Source organism: Lissotriton helveticus, chromosome 9, assembly GCF_964261635.1.
Source record: "Lissotriton helveticus chromosome 9, aLisHel1.1, whole genome shotgun sequence".
NCBI lineage: Eukaryota > Metazoa > Chordata > Amphibia > Caudata > Salamandridae > Lissotriton > Lissotriton helveticus.
This window is the reverse complement of record NC_136070.1, coordinates 524,323,681-524,344,166: the sequence shown is the minus strand read 5'-3', so window position 1 is coordinate 524,344,166 and position 20,486 is coordinate 524,323,681. Positions and strand designations below refer to the sequence as shown.

The 20,486-nt window shown below is 44.6% G+C and overlaps 1 protein-coding gene across 1 annotated transcript in view; it reads right to left on the bottom strand.

The window, feature by feature from the left end:
- KIAA0586 (KIAA0586 ortholog) overlaps positions 1–16,204 on the bottom strand; it is an 813,007-nt gene extending 796,803 nt beyond the window's left edge. Inside the window, exon 1 of the mRNA XM_078660379.1 lies at positions 16,177–16,204. The gene's annotated coding sequence lies outside the window, so the exon portion shown is untranslated. The remainder of the gene's footprint in view (positions 1–16,176) is intronic.
- Between the last annotated feature and the right edge of the window lie 4,282 nt (positions 16,205–20,486).

Below are 20,486 nucleotides of genomic sequence, written 5' to 3'. Positions count from 1 at the left end.
GGACCTTTGTCAAAAGTGATGGGACTATGGTGACAGCCAAGAAAAAGCAAAAAGTGGTAGCTAGGAACATTTCATGGTTCAAAAGGGTAATAACATCATCCCATCCCTCCGACTCATACGACAAAAGATGATGCTGGCCTGCCGGAGTGCAAGGAGGGTGGAAAAGCAGGAAAAGACCACGCGAGTCAAGGTCCAGAGAGTCCAGGAGGAGGCCGGCAAAACGACACACCTGTAGAGTCCCCTGCCGAGGATTCGCCCACTCAATCCCATTGATACAACCTCCAGCCCAATACTCAATGCAGCCAAGAGACTTTGTATGCATAGGACACTGCCATCTGACGTCATGCATGCAAATGTGGGGAGTCGCGCGGCAGGGACGGGGGCAAGCAGGGGACAAGCGCAAAAGGAAAGATAACCAACGTAACATGCACGCATGTAATCTAACGTGCGTGATGACGTGTAGTATGACGAGGCAGTGGTGAGGAGTGCCTCGGGAACGTCTCGAGCCACTCACCGGAAAACTTGAGAAACCACTCAAAAATGCCCAAATCCATAACAGAGCATCAGAAATCGGCGCGAATCGTGGGAGGAGGTCCGTCGAGGATAGCAGACGACGCTGCTTCACTGGTCTCAATGATGAGGTGAAGACATCCGTGAGTCTGCTGTGGGTTCGGTGAAAGATGGAGAGAGCCGGTGGTGACTTGTCCCCTGCAAGTTTTCCCTCATCGCCAGTGTTAAGAAGACACTGTCAGGTAGGTTTCACAAGATTTATTTGAGTTGATAGGTAAGCCACCAGCTCCTGCTGCCAGCCTGCAGTTACACCAGAGTAAAACTGTCTCACAGAACGCAACCATGGAGACAGAATGTAAAATGCACATGCAGTACATTTTGAAAGATTACAACACATCCCCCTTACAGAGGAAATAAAATGAACAAGAAGGAACAAAATTAAATAAAGAAACTAAGTAAATAATTCTCAACAAGTTTCAAAAGTTATTACAAAGCATTGTAAATAGTAATAAAATTGTACATAAAAAAATAATGTAATTGGTGAAATCATTAGGACATTTTATAATCCTCATACCTTTTTGAAAGACGACGCATCCTAGGTGGTTGCGGTGAGGAGTCTCTAATGGGAAGTGCATCAGAAGAAGGTGTCACATCTGGACATGATGGAAACATAGATTTATCTCCTTGAAACTTCACCAATCGAGACATACTCCACTTACCACCATTGTGAACAGTGACAACATTCTTGTATACAGCAACAATGACAAAAGGTCCCATGTAATCAGAAATACCTTTCTTGTGCAAGCGTGGTCTCTTGACCCAAACCCATTCCCCAAATTCCCATTGTATAGTTCTGGTGGAGTTTTTACATCAAACCTTTGTTTATACAACTCTTGATACTTCTTGATCTTACCACTCACCAATTTGGATTGAGTTTAGATGGAGCAACCCTGCCACGTGGGAAATAGGGACCTTTGCAAAACCCAGTTAACAGCAGTACGATGAGCCCACCATGTGTCTCTCAAAATTCCTTTTAGAGGAAGTCTCGATACTACAGCTCTTTGTACACATGCCTTAACCACTCTGTTCATTCGTTCAGCCAATCCATTGGCTTGAGGCGAATACAGAGCAGTCCTTTGATATACTATGCCATACTCATTAAAAAATTCATGCATTTTCTGCGAAACAAATTGAAGCCCGTTGTCAGTGACAATGTACTTAGGAACTCCTTCAGTTGCAAACTCATCTTTAAGAAAATCAAGTACTGTTCTCGTGTTCACTGAACTGACACACTTGGTACAGACCCATTTCGAAGAATAGTCCACTAACAGGATAACAAATCTATCTCCAGGGCTTAACAGATCAAAGGGACCCATCAAATCTAAGTCTAGCCTTACCCATGGTTCCTTGGGAACATCAACAGGAGAAAGTGGGGTATTGTTAACAATCTGAGATTTATCACAAGTACATTTATTGCACTCCTTAACCACCTTTTCAACTTGTCCATCCATTCTTGGCCACCAATATCTTTCTCGTAAGCAAGACTTAGTAAGATTCCTCCCCAGGTGTCCTTCATGAGCTAAATTAATTAGCTTAGGTCTAATTCCATCAGGACGAACTACTCTTTCCCCACGCATGAGTTGTCCATGAGAAAGAGTGAGTTCACACCTGACTGCCCAAAAAGGAAGCAGGTCAGGATCTACTGTTTTACTGTCCGGCCAACCTTCAACAATAAAACGTGTTACTATAGGAAACAAAGGATCCTTCGACCTGCAGCTCTCCCATTCACTTTCAGGTATGGTGGATTCCTTGACCCAAGCAACACTGAAGGTATCACTGTCAACCAAATTCTCAGTGTATTCAACAGGTAATCTTGACAAGCAATCTGCCACCTTATTGGCCTTGCCAGGAAGATACTCCACAGAAAAGTTATACTCTTCAAGACCTTCACTCCATCTTTTTAATCTCGGAGTAAGTCTTTCACTCTCTGTAGAAGAGAATATTTGTACTAAGGCCCGATGGTCAGATCTAACCACAAAAGGGATGCCCCATAAATAAAATTTAAAGTGTTTGATGGCCCACACTATGGCTAAGGCTTCCCTCTCAATACAAGAGTATTGTTGTTCCGGTTTCTTTAATGCCCTTGAGGCAAATGCCACAACTTTTTCCTCTCCACACTCCACTTGTGAAAGTGCGGCCCCATAACCACTCAGACTTGCGTCAGTAGTAAGAACAGTTTTCTTCCTAGAGTCAAAATGACCCAAGGTTGGCATTTTAGCAATGGTCTGTTTGACAAGATTGAAAGCAGAAACACTCTCAGTAGACCAAGTAAAATGTACACCCTTTCTCAGTAGGACTCTTAAAAGCTCCACTATGGAGGCAAAACCTTGAATGAATTTTTAGTAGAATTCTGCCAGCCCTAGAAAGGACCTAACTTGCTCTTTATCGGTTGGAGCAGGGGCATTAACAATACTTTTTGCTAAGTCTAATTTTGGTTGAATACCTTCCCCAGAAATCCCATGTCCCAAGTATGTTACAGATGACACTCCTATCTTACATTTCATTTGATTGACAGTTAGACCACTGTCAGCTAGTCTATGAAGAGTGATTCTCAAGATCGTGTCATGTTCAAAGTCATCTTTGGCATATATTAAAATGTCATCTTGAAAAAACATGACATTAGGAACATCTTTCAAGATTAGTTTTATTATTCGTTGAAAATAAGCAGCCGCAGAGGCTAATCCGAATGGCATTCTGATAAATTGGAAGTGGTATGACGAACTATGTGAGGTGTCTGGAATCTGGATGGAGGGGAACTTGGTGGTACGCTGAAGATAAATCTAAAACACCAAAGACTTTTGCACCATCAAGTGTAGCAATAGATTCTGAGATATTCGGAAGTGGTTGACGATCTACCCATATCCATTTGTTCAGGCTTCTCAAGTCATAACACATCCCAATCCTCTTCCCTCCATCCTTGGGTGCCAAAACCACTGGGGCCAACCATTCTGATGATTCAATTTCCTCAATATTATTGTGGGAAATCAATCTATTGAGTTCACATTCAAGGGGTTTCAACATCATGTTAGGAACCTTTCTGACTTTATGTACTACAGGTAAAGCTCTTTAAGTATAATTTGGTGTTCAAAAGTTTTAAGTAAACCTAAGTTATCAGAAAAACCTTGGGGAAATTCGTCAAAAAACTTACTGGATGATAAGTTGTGATCTATTAACATGACTTGTTCTGAAGGACATCTAGCATTGGGGTTCAAAATGATGCCCAAATCTCGTTGGTGCCTCCATTCTAGGAGATTGTCACCATGTTTAGCCACATAGATTTTCCCTATTGTCTCTCTATCTTTAAAATGTATTTTCAAAATGACATAGCCTGTTACATCTATGTGTGAATCTCCATAGCTTACAGGATTTATATCGGGAGGAAACAGTTCAAGATTAGGAAAAGTCTTGTCCCAAATTTAATTCCCAATCATAATAAATGGGGAACCTGAGACAGCTAAAACAAACCATTTATCTCCAATCATCACGTCGCAATCTGGCATATGAATCTGTTCTGCATCTACTGCACCATCAATTCTTACACTTAACATAGTTGTTTTGGTAGAAACATTAGTGCCTACGTTCTCATGCGTGACATCAATAGAGTGTACCCTTCCTCCAGACTTGCATACTCTTGCATAATGACCCTTGATACCACATTTAAGGCAAGTAGTATTCCTAGCATAACATTGAGGATAATTGAAAGAATGATTATTACTACCACATCTATTGCACTTCATTTTCGAAGAGTCTGAAAACATTTTTGGTCTAGGACCACAGACAATTTTGGACACATTTTCAACAGGTTCATGAGGATGACTAGGACAAGAACAAGTTTCTTTTTGGGTAACTTCATGAATACTACACTGTGTCGGAGTGTCATCAGGAGTAGATTTTGGAAATTTCATTTCTTTGACCCACCCAGACGTATTTTCCATTCCCTCGACAATAGCTACGGCTTCTTTGAGTGAAGGATTTTTAGAAAGGAATTTCTCTTGCACTTTGGAGCTGTTAGTGCATCTAACAAGTTGATCACGAATTAATGAATCTGTTAAGTCACCAAATTCGCAAGTGCGAGCAAGAGTTTTGAGTGATGCCACATAGTTGCGCACTTTTTCATTATGTTCTTGTATTCTCATGAAAAATGTATGTCTCTCTAGAACGACATTAATGCAAGGTCCAAAGTATTTTTTCCAACATTTTCATGGACATGTCAAAAACATCTGAAGCATCGCCACTCCCATCGCCAATAGGAATTACATCAATGCTTTCATAAATATTTTGTCCTTCAATCCCTAGGTTGTGAAGAAGAATTGCTTGTTTCCTGACAGCTGAGAATTTTTCACAACCAATCGCAACTAAGTAAGCTGATACTCCCCTGAGGCGGAAAGCCAGGGGATTAGGCTGGGAGTCTGTGTTTTTAGATATTATTGTGTATTTGGTGTTTTTAATTTGCAGTCACCAGTTTTGGTTATTAAACTTGCACCACTCTTCTCGGGCTCACTTACCCGATTGCTAGCACCCTTGTCACCCACGCAGCAGACTAGGCAGCCGCGGTGCGTCCATTGGTGCGTAGGGGCGTAGCCCCACTAAGCCCTGGACGCACCGTGGAAGCTTAAGTTAAAGCTAATAATAAATATAATTACACTTCAGTAATTCTTCAGCAGCGCGGGAGTGACACGGATCATGTGACATGTCAATGGTAATGGAATGGTGCGGTCGGAGGTGGGGGGGCGGGGCTGCTGGTCTGCTGCAGCTGCTTGAGTGACAGTCTGCAGCAGGCCAGCACTGTGCGCATGAGACTACCGGGCTGAGACTTGCCCGTGCATGCGCTGATGCCAGCAAGCCAGCCAAGCATAGAGAAGGGGACGGGGGTGCGGCTTCAGCCGGGCCAGGTTTTCTAAGGCTGCCCAGGACGAGCAAACAGTGTGCCCCCCTAGCCAATCCTGGTGCTGCATGCAGCGCCAGGATTGGCTGGTCCACCGCGCAACATCCATTATTGGATGCCGCGCGTGGGTGGGCGGGGGCAGAGTGGCGCGACCCCGGGCAGGAGGAGCTGGAAGCAAGCAGACCCCGGCGAGAGCCAGATACCCCTGTTGTGCACCTCCAGTAAGTGCTGGTAAGTGACCGTGTTTACAGTTTGACGGTCTTTTGCGCTCTTGTTTCATCATATGTACATGGGTGAGCGCAGGGGGGAACTGGGGTGAGGTGAGTCGGGGGAGCTTTACTGTCACAGCAGCTTCTCCCAAAATTGAATTTGTGGCCCATTTAAGCTCCGGTAATTATTTCATCGCACCCGGTCCTCGTTCATATTGATTAGTAGAATTGTATTTTTCTGTCCATGTGTGATTATTCCGTAGGTTGAAATCGGCCTGCGCTGTCGGACAGAGACACTTTTGCAGAGAGGTAATTAAGTCTGAGATAAAACGAAACTAGAGAGTTTTCTTATCTGAGAGAGGAGAGGCACTGGCATTACTGGGACGTGTGTTTAATGTAACTATGGCACGGTGGGTCTGCAGACTGGGCCAGTGGGTCAGGTGTAGGGCGGGCAAGCATTAGTCAGGCTGTGAGTGTCGTGGAGGGGGCGGGAGTATCCTTGCGCACCAGTTCTCTAAACTGAATGAGCATGGCCCATGTCCCAGGCCACTGCTATATGTCATTTAAGGAGATGACGGGCTTCCTCATAATGTAAGGCACCACTCTCGACTTTCCCCCAATGGATGAGCACCTTGTGCTTTTGTGAGACAGCTTGAGCTTTGGGTGGCTCTTCAATGTAATGTGAGGGTCCATTTGTTTAGCAGTAGGGTCAGGTTTGCCAATCCTCGTACATTCCTATGTATTAGGGCACGGGGACAGAAGTTAAAAAAGTGGAAATGTCCTGGGAAATCTTGCACGTCTGGTCACTCTGTCCCGCCCCCATATTCCACCTTATCCTGCTTCCATTTCCTCTGTATTCTCTACAAGAGCATCCTTGGTCATTCTCAACCTACTACCTTTGTTTATTAATACATGTCCCTCTGCCTACTCTGAATCTTTGTTCAAAATCTAAGTTTCTTCTTCCTGTACCTCACCCTCTCTGTGCACATCCTCCGACCTCCTCGTTCTCTCTTCTTGCTGCTAGGATTTGAAGCTCTCTCTCTCGCTTTTTTAGCACCGGTTCTTTACTGATTCGTAATTAGCAGCTCGTTTCGTGTTAAATGATTGCCAAGTCCACATCAGAGACCGTGAACAGAGGGTCTGTGTTGGAGGGGGGGGTGAAAGGGCCTCCTTGAAATTTAAGTTATTAGAAGAGAATGTAAGTTGCAGAGGGATGCATGAGAGGTGAGGGTCACGTGGGAGGATGCACATGCGTGGTGCCCCGGCCCTACACACTTCAAAGCCAGGTATACAATTACTGCTCTTTTCCTCCCAAGATTAGCTTCCGTCACTCATCTGACAGGTCCCCGAGCTCTCCTAGAGTCACTATGCTGACTAGCCTTTTCTTTTTCTATGTAATCTGGCACAGCTGTGCTTTAAACCGCAGGTGTGATTTAATCTTTCCAGGTTGTTACTTTCTAGACCACAGAACTTCAGTTTGTTGAAGTTGACTAATTCAGGAGCTTAGATTTTTGGGTAGCTGTGCCAGGGCATCTTATCATTTGCGCAATTTCAGACCTTGGGTGCATGGGAGGTGAGACAGTGGCTTGGGCGGAAAGACTTTTTTTTTTTGTGAAAAATAAAACACCCAGGCAACACGAAAACACTGGCAAGAGTTCAAGTGACAAATTAATTAAATAAATGATATGGCACTAGATTGGCACAGAAATTTCAATTTAATAAGTTGTGTAAAAGTGTCACAAAATGATTCATTGACAAGCTGATTAAAAAACGATAATTATTTTTCAGTATACATATGGTGAATACATGATATTCATTAATATATTTGAGAAATACAATAGGGAGATGGTTTCCATCTACGCGTTTCGACACGTTGAAAAGTGTCTTCCTCAGGACACTACCATCTTGTTACAGGTATTGTATCTTCGGTTAAAGTGCAGCAGATTGGTCAAAGTTAATCCGGTTGGAGACTAAAAGTAGGACTTCTTTTTCTGGAGTACGCCTGTCAGTGATATTAGAGGTCCATGTGTTAACAGGTAACATCAGCATTTCCCGCGGTGGGTCAAATGAGTCTGGCAACTTTTTCTGAATTAAAAATCACGTTATTACCCAGCGCAGCGTAGCCTGATGTAACAGATGAGGTCAAACTATCTGCTGTCTGTATTAGATGCTGCGTTGTACACCTAGAGGCACGTGACTTGGTGTCTAGTGGCTGTATCAGAGCCTATTTTCTTGTAAATTCCACATCACGGTTAGTGGTCAGCCGTGATTTCAATATTGGGAAATATGCGTGACACAGCGCTGTTGCTGATAGAAATGCTGGCTGGTCAGAAATATAAACGCCCGTGATTTTCCAGCCGGGAAATGAAGAATTGAAATGTCGATAATCTGTTTAAAGCAGCCGCGTAGCTGGTCGGAGCAGCGTGACCTGGCGTCTACTCCCTCTCAGGAAAAAAGTCAAAAAGACTGCAACAATCTCTCATTGGGAGTATTCCATTTTCCTACCAGCCGCACACCACACGAGCCCCACCACCCGTACACTTGAATCGACTTAATTTGTGACCAGATTTGACCTATGCCCATCTTCTTTAAGCCTTAGTGGGTTTCTCAAGGTGGCATGGCATACTTTTGGCTCAATTCATCTCACGGTGGCTAGAGCTCCATGGCATATTGCTTTATTTATAAGGGGGTGAAGGTCTGTAGTTAAAACTGGTAACAAAAGGGACTCCTGCTACCCGTAGGAGCAAACTTTGCACCGCCACCTGCAAGTAGGTTGTCAAACTGAGTCATGTTTGTTGAGTCTAACAGTAGTAGCGTATGTCTGTCCTATGGTTATACTTGTATTATGAGAGAGGGGGCTAGAGTTGGGGATGAAGCAACCCAGGTACCCTTCTCTATCCAGAAGACTGTTAAGTATCCATCTTGAGCTTTTCAATCCCCACTAAATGGTCCTCAGTTCAGGATTTTCAGATTCGGACATGTAACTGCTTCGTGTGCTGATTTGAACGCGTGGTGTGGTTGGTTGTGTGTGATGCTTACTGACTCTGGATGTCACTACTATTGCACTCTGAAAGCGATGATCTTCACCATTGCCTCACCTACCACATAAACACCGTTGTTGTTGAATTGTGCCTTTTGCCATTCATTATATTAGTCCTTTTTTAGGTCTCGCGACCTATCAATGCGCGCAAGCGCATTGAGGGAGCGAGAATTCAAGTGCTCAAAAAACTCGTGAAACCAAGGGTTTCGTTCGTGCGGTTTTCTTTAAGTTCACGTGAATCACGTGAGCAAACAAGCACGCACATTCACGGCCGCACAGCACATCAAAGGGCTTCGCCCAGCGTGCGCTCTGCGGCTTCTCCTCCCCTAACACGCTATCTCAGCTCTCCTGCCCCCGGCCGCACAGCACATCAAAGGGCTTCGCCCAGCGTGCGCTCTGCGGCTTCTCCTCCCCTAACACGCTATCTCAGCTCTCCTGCCCCCATCCGGCTTCCCTCCGGCCATTTGCCACACTCCTTGATTTTCTGCCTCCGACCCCAGCACTTCTGGGCTCGTCCAGGCAGTGAGGGAATGGAATAAAAACAAGCACTGGCGTTGCCAATAGGTCTAGCATTAGGAAAGTTTATGTCATTTACAATACCAATAGGTTAAACTTTCCTAATGCGAGACCTATTGGCAACGCCAGTGCTTGTTTTTTTTACTGCTATCATACACAAGTCGTCAGCGTTTGGATGATCGTTTTAAATAAATAAGCGATGAGCTCTGTTGGATGTTGCTTCTGGGTCATGGGCCAAGTGTGGAACATCTGCCTCCTTTTGCGGCAACAAAAGACATTTATTTAGCTTCTTGGCCTTTGTTATGAATTCTTTGTCTCCTGAGTCTTTGCCAGACCCTCTGTTATTGGTATTCAACTGAACTCACTATGTGGTATCGTAACTGGGGTGTTTGTCATGAAGGTTGTTTGGATCTTCAGAAAAGGGCTTTTGTAGTCTTTGCTGGCACCCTGTACTGGAAAAATAGATACAGCATTCATGTGTTCACCAGGCCCGGTGTGTGACCCCCCCACAGCCTCCCGGTGCGAGTCATCCCTGGAGGGGCTGCAAGAGGAGCAGCAGGAGCCGCTGGCAGAAGTTGTGGAAAGTTTCCAAGATGCCGAAGAAATACGGTGAGTGCCCTCGGCCTCTGTGATGCTTGACATAAGGCCAAGCATCCTTGTCCTCTTTTGACAGTGTGTGATGAACGCTCGTTAGGGTAACTCCTCTGTGTGTTTGAGAAACCTACCCTGCAGATTCTTGTATTGTACCTGCTCTTTATGTTAGGGAAGTTTGGACTGTGGCTCTTCTTTGTACTGCACCTGCTTTTGAGGGAATCTGGTTCTATGAATTCCTGCACCTGTGTGTGAGAGACGCTTTCTCAGCAGACGCCTGAATTGTATCTGCTGTGAGCGTTATGGCACCTTTTACTGTTATTTCCAGTATTATAAACAGTCTGATAACTTGAATCATGCCAGGCATCCGGGCCCGGTTCTGTGTGTGGGAAGCTTGCAGTGCAGATCTGTATCGTGGAAACAAATATTAGCGTGTGTGTGTGTGTGTGCGTACGTGTGTGTGAGGAAAGCTTACGAATGCACCTGCTTTTTGTGTTAGGGCAGCTTGCGCTACTGGTCCCTTAGCTGTTCCTGCTCTGTGTGTGTGTGTGTGTGTGTCTGTGTGAGAAGCTCGAAGTGCCAGCTTCTGGCCTTCTGTGTGTGCTACAGGGAGCTTGCACTGTGGATGAGTGTATATGACCTACTCTTGCTATGAGGAAAGTGGCAATGGTATACAAAGTGTATACAGTGGTGTACATAATATGATATCTTGAAGCAGGTCTTTTTTGTGGCTGATTCACCTAAGGACAAGAATCTGTGTCCTGTATCTGTGTTGAGAGAAACATGTTTGCGTTGTGTGGACGTATCCCCCTGATCATCCATCATGATTAGGGCTCCTGGTTTTATGGTATTTATTTTACTAACATTTCCGTCTGTATTTATCCATATTTATTTTTTGCCTATATAACTGGTATATATTTCAATGTTTATTTTGTACTTTGAGAATAAATGGAGCCGTAAAATTGTATATTTCTGTGTTTATTTAACTCTTGAACATACATACATGGATGCCTGTCACAATTTAGCAAATTAAGCAGCCATAACTAAACACTACACTTATAAGTACATATTAGTGTTATACTACAAAAATATGTTAACATATGCCTTTTTAAGGAAATCTCATCCTGTTTTTTAATTCCCCATGATTTATGTATGTTTAGTGCTAGGAGGTCCAAGTCTGTGCCAGAAAACAATGTGAATATGTACGTAAATATTTGAAAGTTCCATCACTGACAGTATAAGATAGGCTGCATTGTCAGAAAGTTTGAAGTGATGCCATCAATTACAGCCAAAACAGGCGTAAACGCAATTTGACCAGTTGAGCACATTTACATTTGTTTTAGGCAACCAGACTTGTTTAGCTGTCTGCCCCTCCCTCGGGCTAGTTGCAAGACTAAAATATACCCACATTGCCACGCATAGTGATTGTGTCTGCCCAGGCCCTGTGAATTGTACACCTTCTTAGGTATTTTGTGAAAGTGTTTTATTTTTTTAATAGCGCATGCTACCTATATTGAGTCTTTTTGAAGCTGCCTACATATTTCAATACAACTCAAACATGGCGGTAGTAGATAGTGAGACCTTTTCTTTTGGACCTGGGACATTAGGTGGTTACTGGGCACTATATGTGGTGGGCACTGCTAAGGACGGCAGGACGGCACTGTTCAGGACGGCATTTGTTTAAGCACTTTGTGAAAGCTGATAATCTAAATCATTGCGACTGACTTGCCTTTATTTAATTGCCTTAAGCTGTGCATGGTGCGAGCATGAGCGACACTGTTAAAACATGGTATTTCAAGCTGGTATTTATTTAAAGTCGTATAGTCTGAATTCAGCACCTGAGCATAATAGGACGGAATGTATGAAGCTCTGTGGTTATACTGAATAAGCAGGTACCTATGTTATGCCATCTATTAATGTAATAACTGCACTTTCACAATTGCTTTATTAACCTTCCTGCTTTCTCAAATTTGCTTGAAAAGGCACGATTTTTCTTCTTTTTTTTCAAAAATTTCTTGGGGGGTTAACCCCCTCAAACTCCCCTTTTGGGGTTCGAGCTCGCTCGCTGCGCTCACTCGCTACGGTGCGGTATGCAAATCACTTTGCGCCCCACCACTTTCAAATGTCACCCACCGCCCCTGCGACTAGGCGCTGACGCCGAAGGACGCACGGGGAAGCGCCATCTTGGGGGGACTGGCAGGTCGGCGGACTAGTTGTCGGCAGCCTCCCGCCCTCCCAGGGACTTAAAACGCGCTTAAAACACTGCGCTCTTTCTGATACTCCCCTGAGGCGGAAAGCCGGGGGATTAGGCTGGGAGTCTGTGTTTTTAGATATTATCGTGTATTTGCTGTTTTTAATTTGCAGTCACCAGTTTTGGTTATTAAACTTGCACCACTCTTCTCGGGCTCACTTACACGATTGCTAGCACCCTTGTCACCCGCGCAGCCGACTAGGCGCTGACGCCGAAGGTGCCACGGGGAAGCGCCATCTTTGGGAGACTGGCAGGTCGGCGGACTAGTTGTCGGCAGCCTCCCGCCCTCCTCTAGCCCCTTAAATGGCTACGGTGTTCCGTCCGCGCAGCGGGTGCGCCAAAGGCAAGCCCGTCTGCGCCCGTCCGCGCCGGAGCCGCGCCCAGCGCCACGACCCCTGGCCAACAAACCATGGGACCCCGGCCATGTCGGGTCTATGACCGAAACCAACTGCTGATTTTGAATACTAGAGGTAGGAAAGAAAACTGCATTGGTTTGAGGCTAGGCAAGAATATGCAGGCAGGTCTCCGGTGGTGCCCGGCGTGTCAGTCCGGTCTCCCAGCGATCCTCTGTGGATCAGTTAGGGCCCATACCAGTATCCCCCATTCTATAGGGGAGGGTGGGGGCGAGCAATACTAACTGTCTTCTGATTAATGCGAGATCCTTGGTTAAGCATAGTATAGAGTGCGCTGAGATTATCCAGGATAAAGAGATAAAAATCGCCTTTATCACTGAGACCTGGACGGATGCGGCGTCTGGGCTTGATTTAGTGAAAGCCATCCCACCAAACTATCTTAGCTTTGTACTGGATAGACCTGGGAGAAGGGGAGGTGATCTGGCGATCATCTACCATGCTTCCATTAAAGGGTCTTTTCAGCCGGTGGCTTCTAAGACTTGCGAGGCCCTGAGGTTTAAGCTTACGCTGTCTAATCACCAATCCCTTAAGGGTTGCCTCCGCTATAGACCACCTGGTACAAAGTCCCAGTTCCTCGAAACGGTTGGCAGTATTTTGGAGGAAGCCTTATGTGCTAAATCTTTTATTGCCCTGGGAGATTTTAACTTCCACCTAGAGAGCAGTTCAGACCCAGATACTCTAGCACTATCTGAGGTAATGCATGGGGTGGGACTCACTCAGGTGGTTATAGGGGCAACGCACCTCGCAGGACACACTTTGGATGGGGTCTTTTCAAACAATCCGGATTTGAGGTTTGTTAAAAGTGAACCTATGTCCTGGACTGACCATGCGGCGGTGCTTTTCAACATCTTGAGCCCTTCGCTGCATAAGGCAAGACAGGACAGGAAAATAGCTAGGACGTGTAGAGCCTGGAAAAAAGTGGATGGCAAGGCTCTGGAGGATTTGTTGGAATCCTCTAGGACCGCTATGCCAGCGGATGTGATTAGAGCTGTCACCATGTACACAGATTGGATTGATCAGGCATGTAGCATATTAGCCCCGACTAAAATATGCCGCCCCACCCGCATGGTTCCATCAGCTCCTTGGTTTACTGATGAGCTTAGAGATTGCAAGCTAGTTTGCAAGAAGCTCGAGCGGATCTGGCGGACAAATTATCATGAGAAGGATAAAGTCATACTTAAATCTAGCCAAAGAACTTACAAAGACATGATACGGAAGGCTAAATGCTCATATTTTACCGATCGTATCGAGGGGGCCAGGAACTCACCTAGGGAACTCTTTGACACCGTCTCTAGCCTGGCTACCCCCAAGTCAGTGATTGTTCCACCGAGCTTGGAACTCTGTGAGGCCCTAGCCAAGTTCTTTTTAAACAAAGTGGAACTAATTTTCACTGCACTTGAGCCTCAAGTCGGACAATGTTTACGTGATGGTTCTCATAGAAACCCCATAGCCAACCCACAGGACGTAATACTCTCTGCGTTTGATCCAGTATGTTGTGAAGACATCAAAAGACTGCTGTACTCAACAAAATCGGGCTCACCCCTCGATCCCTGCCCGGCGTCAGTGGTTAAACTGGCAGCTACCCCAATAGCCGATACTTTAGCCAAACTTTTCAACCTTATGTTTGAAATCGGCGATTTTCCTACATGCTGGAAACGGGCATCTATTGTCCCACTGCTCAAGAAAGCCTCTCTTGATATCGCCGATCCTAGCAGCTATCGGCCCATTGCCAGGTTGCCGCTGCCAGCCAAACTTATTGAGAAGGTTATGAACTTCCAGCTTTGCGCATTTCTGCGATCCTCTCAGGGCCTGGATAATGCTCAACATGTCTTCAGGGAAGGACACAGCACCGAGACCGCTCTGATTAAATCTACGGAGGAGATCAGGAAGGCTATGGATGCGGGGGGGCCAGGCGGCCCTGGTCCTCCTCGACCTATCCGCGGCCTTTGATACGGTCCACCATAGCATCCTAGTGGACCGTTTAGAGGACTGCGGGATTCAGGGGAAAGCCCTAAGCATCCTTAAGGCCTTCCTTGTGAATAGGGTTCAGGTGGTGGCCATGGGAGATTTTGAGTCAAGACCTTTCGAACTCCCTGGGGGTGGGGGGGGGTCCTGCAGGAATCCTCCCTAAGCCCTACTTTGTTTAATATTTACGTCTCTTCCCTGGCCCCAGTGATTCGATCTTACGGGTTTGGCTTAACATCGTATGCAGACGATACCCAGATCGTTGTATCGTTGCTCCCGGGAAGAGAAGATTTTGTTGCAGCCAGGTTTCAGGACTGTATGACAGCAGTCAGCACTTGGATGGCAAAAAATTGCCTGTAATTGAACTCCTCTAAAACTGAGGTTTTACTTTTTGGCACGAATGTCAACTTCTGGAGTCCCAGGTGGTGGCCGGAAGAAATTGGAACTCCTCCCTCCCCTGTAACTAAGGTTAAAAACCTAGGAGTTCTCATTGATGACCAACTTTCCTTTAAACCACAAGTAAAGGCGCTGACTTCCTCTATCCATTGGACCTTGAAAATCATTAGGAAGATCCTCCATTTTTTACCGGAGGGTTGCAAAAAGACGGTAGTGTCGGCATTAGTGCTCTCCCGCCTTGACTATTGCAATAGTCTACTTCTGGAGGTCCAACAGGGGCTGCTTAATAAATTGCAGGTCCTGCAAAATGCTGCTGCCCGTCTTATTACTGGACTGCCCAAGTTTGCATCGGTTTCCCGGGAGCTGGAGAAGTTGCACTGGCTTCCGGTGCGGAAACAGATTATGTTCAAATCTTTGTGCATAGTCTACAAGGTGGTACATGGACTTGGTCCATTGTTTCTCCAGCAGCAGTTCCAATGGTATAAGCCAGGCAGGCAACTCAGGTCGCTTAGCAAGGGGCTGATTAAGACAGCCCGCATCAGGAAGGCACGCTGGGGGGTGGTAGAAGCGTTATTATAGGGGTGGCGAGCACTTGGAATGCCTTACCCTTGGACCTAAAACAAAGTACAGACCTGCTGACGTTTCGAAAAAAATCTAAAAACATGGCTCTTCACGCTCTAGACTTGAGGCTTATAACATAGGGAGTACCACACCAGCGCCAGGACACCGGTTGGTAACAGTGCGCTTTACAAATGATATAAATAAATACATAAATAAATAAATAAGAGTCAAATAATAATTTCCATCGCTTCCAAGGTAGAAGCGGTTCACCTTTTTCACACAGGAAAGGAGGAGGTTGCCTCATGCTGGTTGAAGACATGATAACAAAGAATGACTTGTATGGCGAAGAAGAAAAAAATGTCAGGAAGTCAATTACTAATAATTAGTGCATGGAATATTGTTGCAAAATTTACAACAATAAAGTCTATATTCTATATATTGTTCCAAAATATAGTGAAGTTGTAGAAGCAATTTGTGTGATTCCCCGTAAAAGTAAATCCAAAATGTGAAGGTCACAAGCAGAATAGTGTTGAGAAAATGAAAATCTTGTTTCTGTAGTTTGAAATAAACACTTCCACAAAAGGACACTAGATGGCAGGCAAGTCACACCACCATCTGCAGTTAGAGTTTCTTTGTTGCAATTCCAGAATATTTGATATGGAAATAATCCGATTGGTAACAGATACAAGGCAAAACCATGGTAAAACAAAATTCTTAAAGAGCAATTTAGCGCTCACAGCGCAGGCAGCAATATTCCTTTAAAATTGATCAAATCATACCTGAGTTGTTTGTTACTGTAAGCGTATGATGTACTGTCCCACTGGAAATGCTTCCGATGAATCTTTGTGTATTTTAGAGTCACGGTGTGTTGTTACCAAGGAAACAGTAAACAAAATGGCTGCACTGTTATGAAATGACCACACCATAAGTCTTCAAAGCGTAGCTTTATTCTCAGTCATTAAACGACACACCAGTGAAAAAGGCAGCGCTCCGGTCACCAGCTCACAATAACAGACAGCTGCAACTGCCATCAATAACTGTCATCTAAACTGTCAGCTGGCATAGGACAATGCCATCTGACGTCATGCATGCAAATGTGGGGAGTCGCACGGCATGGACGGGGACAAGCAGGGGACAAGTGCAAAGGGAAAGATAACCAACGTAACACATCTCCTTACGGAGAGAAGGAAAAAAAAGAAAGTGGAGAAAAACATGTAACTCTTAGTCACACACGAAATCCTTGTACTTCATGGGCCTGACACAAGGCGTCCATGTCTACTCATGCAACTGGTTTCCTCCCCGTTGTCATCATCTGTGTTTAGTCCAACATCGGACCTCTTGTTGTTCTCTGTTCCAAAACCACTGGTAGTGTTGCTGGCAACATGGTCAGTTTCCTCCATTGTAGCTTCCTCTAAGTCCTGTCCTTCCTCATACGTGGACGAATGAATTCCCCAGGAGGAACCGGCAGAGTTCTTTGATCCACTGTATTCGTACTCTCCCATGGACTCTATATGCATCTTGTTCTCCCCTAAATCAACTTTGGGGTGTGGACGCTGTAAGCGTGTGTTGGTCCCCTCACCCTCATTCTCTGACTCCTCATAATACAACCAGTCAAAGTAATCCTTTTTGTTGTTGTACTCTAGTTCATCCTGACTCGTACATTCTTTCCCATCCAGGTCAGTGTCACCAGCATAATCTTCCTTTGCCTTATGGTTGCACACAGATAGTGCAGGCGCATGCCACACTTTCCCATTACTGAGGCGGGCAGAATTACATAAGTCTTCTTCTTCCACCATGGGTTGTGTAAACCTACTTTGTCCCTTTTTGACAAATCCACTCTTTTTCACTCTTTCTCTTTCTCCTTTTTTGATCTCGATTTCATTGCTTTTATGTTTTGCCTCATATTTTTCCTTGTATGTACTTTTTTTTGTTTGATGTTTTCCATTGCTGCTTCGCTTGTCCTTTCAGCTCTCCTTGCAGCCCTTTGACATCCCTTATTGTCCTTGGATAGTGGTGTTCTCCCTCTCATCAACTCAAACGGGCTATATTGTGTACTATTGTTTGGTGCAATCCAACTCACAGGTTCTGAACAGTTGGGATTTAGAGTTATCCCTAATTTTCCCTGATCTTTCCATCCCAGTACAGAAGGACCTTTTTCTGAAACGTATAACTTACTCCTGGTACTTCTGTCCTTGAAATCAAATTTCAGCTCTCTGCATCCAACCAAATCAATGATTTCACGTGTGTATGTTTTTAGTGTTATGTCGGCTTCTTTTAACTCATTTCCTAGTTTTTCTGCCAATTTACTTTTCCATACATTCTTGTTAACAATTGTACAAAGTGACCCTGAATCAGCAACTATATCTATGTCAACTCCTCCTATGGTGATGATACACTCAGGTTTTTTTTTTTCATTCTCTTTGGTATCTCCATCTGTTATGATGAGCACACATAGGTTGTATTTAGACTCATCCGATGATTCAGATTCTTCTTCCTCATCCTCTTCTACAGAATTCGCTTTCCCCTTAAGTTTCCTGTAACACACTTTTTGGAAATGACCTATCAGTCCACATTGGGTACATGTACAGTTCCTTGCGGGACATTCCCAATTATCTGCCAAGTGTTTGTTGCTTCCACAACGGAAACATTTTAGATCCTTGCAATTTCTAGTTTCACTTTTTGTTTCCTTTTCTTCCTCATTTCTATATTTTCTTACTATGTTCTTCTTTTTTCCACTGCTTATTTTGGCTACCATTCCAGGTTCCTCTTGTTTATTCATATCCTCTTTTAACACTGCTTTTGAACAACGACCCGTCAATTCTTTTTTCTTTACAATCTCAATTACTTCTTGGAGTGCTTTCTCCCCTTTGGTCCATAATGCGTCCTGTATGTTGGGATTAGCCGCACACATTACTATTTGGTCTCTTATTTAGTCGTCGTGCATGTTTACGAATTTGCATGTAAGTGCTAAATTTTTTAAAGCTGAAACATAGTCCTCTATACTTTCTTCCTTTCCTTGTTTACGCCTATAAAATTTATACCGGTTGACCGCTACACATACTGTTGGCTTATAATAATTGTCTAAATCTTCCATGGCATTAGTAAACACATCTCCCTCTCCTACTCCTCGTGTTTTTTTTGTAATGCTGTTGTACACCTTCAGACCGCCAGCCCCTAAACAGTGCAGCAGAATCTTCTTCTTTTCCTCAGCTGGTAATGGTTCCTCAGGTTTATCAAATGTCGTTATATAGTTATTGAAGAATTCCCTCCATTCCTCCCACTTTATTTCTGGTTCTCCTTTTCCTGTTAGAAATGATTGTGGGGGATGGTAAATTATATATGTTGCCTGTTGGCATGTTGAATATATACACTTTTCCTTTTTCAAAATAATAGAACTACTTTTTTTTAATTTATTTTTTTATTCCTCAAGTACTTATATTAAGGTGTTTTCAATTTAAAGTACTATTCCCAGTCCAATCCTGTTTCCATATACTGTTCCTTGTTGCTTTATACACCCTTAAATTATAGTCTCACAGTAACTTTTGCTCGCTGTATAATGTTCAATTATCCAATCCTCAACTCATTAATGGCTACTAGTGTGAAGATCTATTATTTCCTTTCACTCCTTGTAATCACACGCGTTTAATATGCCTATGATAACTGGCAAAACGCTGATTTCCTCACTCAATATGGCCCCTGATGTTTATTACGTCATCACGTTGCCTCCTGGATGCGCGCTATAGCTTCTAAGGAAACTGCTGCCTCACACACTTTCCCGCGTCAATAAATTACAGCGTCACACAGTCATGCACGCCGAAGCTCTGAGGAGAATGCTGCCTCACACGCTTCCCAGCGTCGATCAGTTACAGCGCCCACAGTGGTTTAGATTAAACCACTATATTCCCTCTTTCGTTTCACTCAGTCTCCAAGCAGTATCCGAGGCTCACCTTTTAGTGAACTTGCGCAGTCGCATGATACAGATCTTCAACTTCAGGTCTTCGTTAATATATTTATATTTTCTTTTAATTACCCAAAGTTCATTTTCTGTATCCGCTTTTGACTCGCTTTGACTGCGCTCTGTTCTAAATCCTCAATTATTCGTGTATTCCCATACACCGTTTACGATGCCATTAAGCTGCATCCCTCCTCATTTCCACCTTAGCTTTACTCCGTGGGTTTCCCAGTGTGTCGTGCCTCGTCGCCAAAGTTGTTATGAAATGACCACACCATAAGTCTTCAAAGCGTAGCTTTATTCTCAGTCATTAAACGACACACCGGTGAAAAAGGCAGCGCTCCAGTCACCAGCTCACAATAACAGACAGCTGCAACTGCCATCAATAACTGTCATCTAAACTGTCAGCTGGCATAGGACACTGCCATCTGACGTCATGCATGGAAATGTGGGGAGTCGCGCGGCAGGGACGGGGGCAAGCAGGGGACAAGCGCAAAAGGAAAGATAACCAACGTAACATGCACGCACGTAATCTAACGTGCGTGATGACGTGTAGTATGACGAGGCAGTGGCGAGGAGTGCCTCGGGAACGTCTCGAGCCACTCACCGGAAAACTTGAGAAACCACTCAAAAATGCCCAAATCGATAACAGAGCATCAGGAATCGGCGCGAATCGCGGGAGGAGGTCCGTCGAGGATAGCAGATGACACTGCTTCACTGGTCTCAATGATGAGGTGAAGACATCCGTGAGTCTGGGGTGGGTTCGGTAAAAGATGGAGAGAGCCGGTGGTGACTTGTCCCCTGCAAGTTTTCCCTCATCGCCAGTGTTAAAAAGACACTGTCAGGTAGGTTTCACAAGATTTATTTGAGTTGATAGGTAAGCCACCAGCTCCTGCTGCCAGCCTGCAGTTACACCACAGTAAAACTGTCTCACAGAACGCAACCATGGAGACAAAATGTAAAATGCACATGCAGTACATTTTGAAAGATCACAACAAATGTCAAGTTAAATAAACTTTGATCCTTGATACCAAGCTGGAGAGGTATGTAGAAGGTTAGCGGTCCTGCTCTCTTAGGAGCACCAGGCTGTGGATACACGATATCCTCTGACCAAGGGGGTTAAAATAAAAGTAAGTG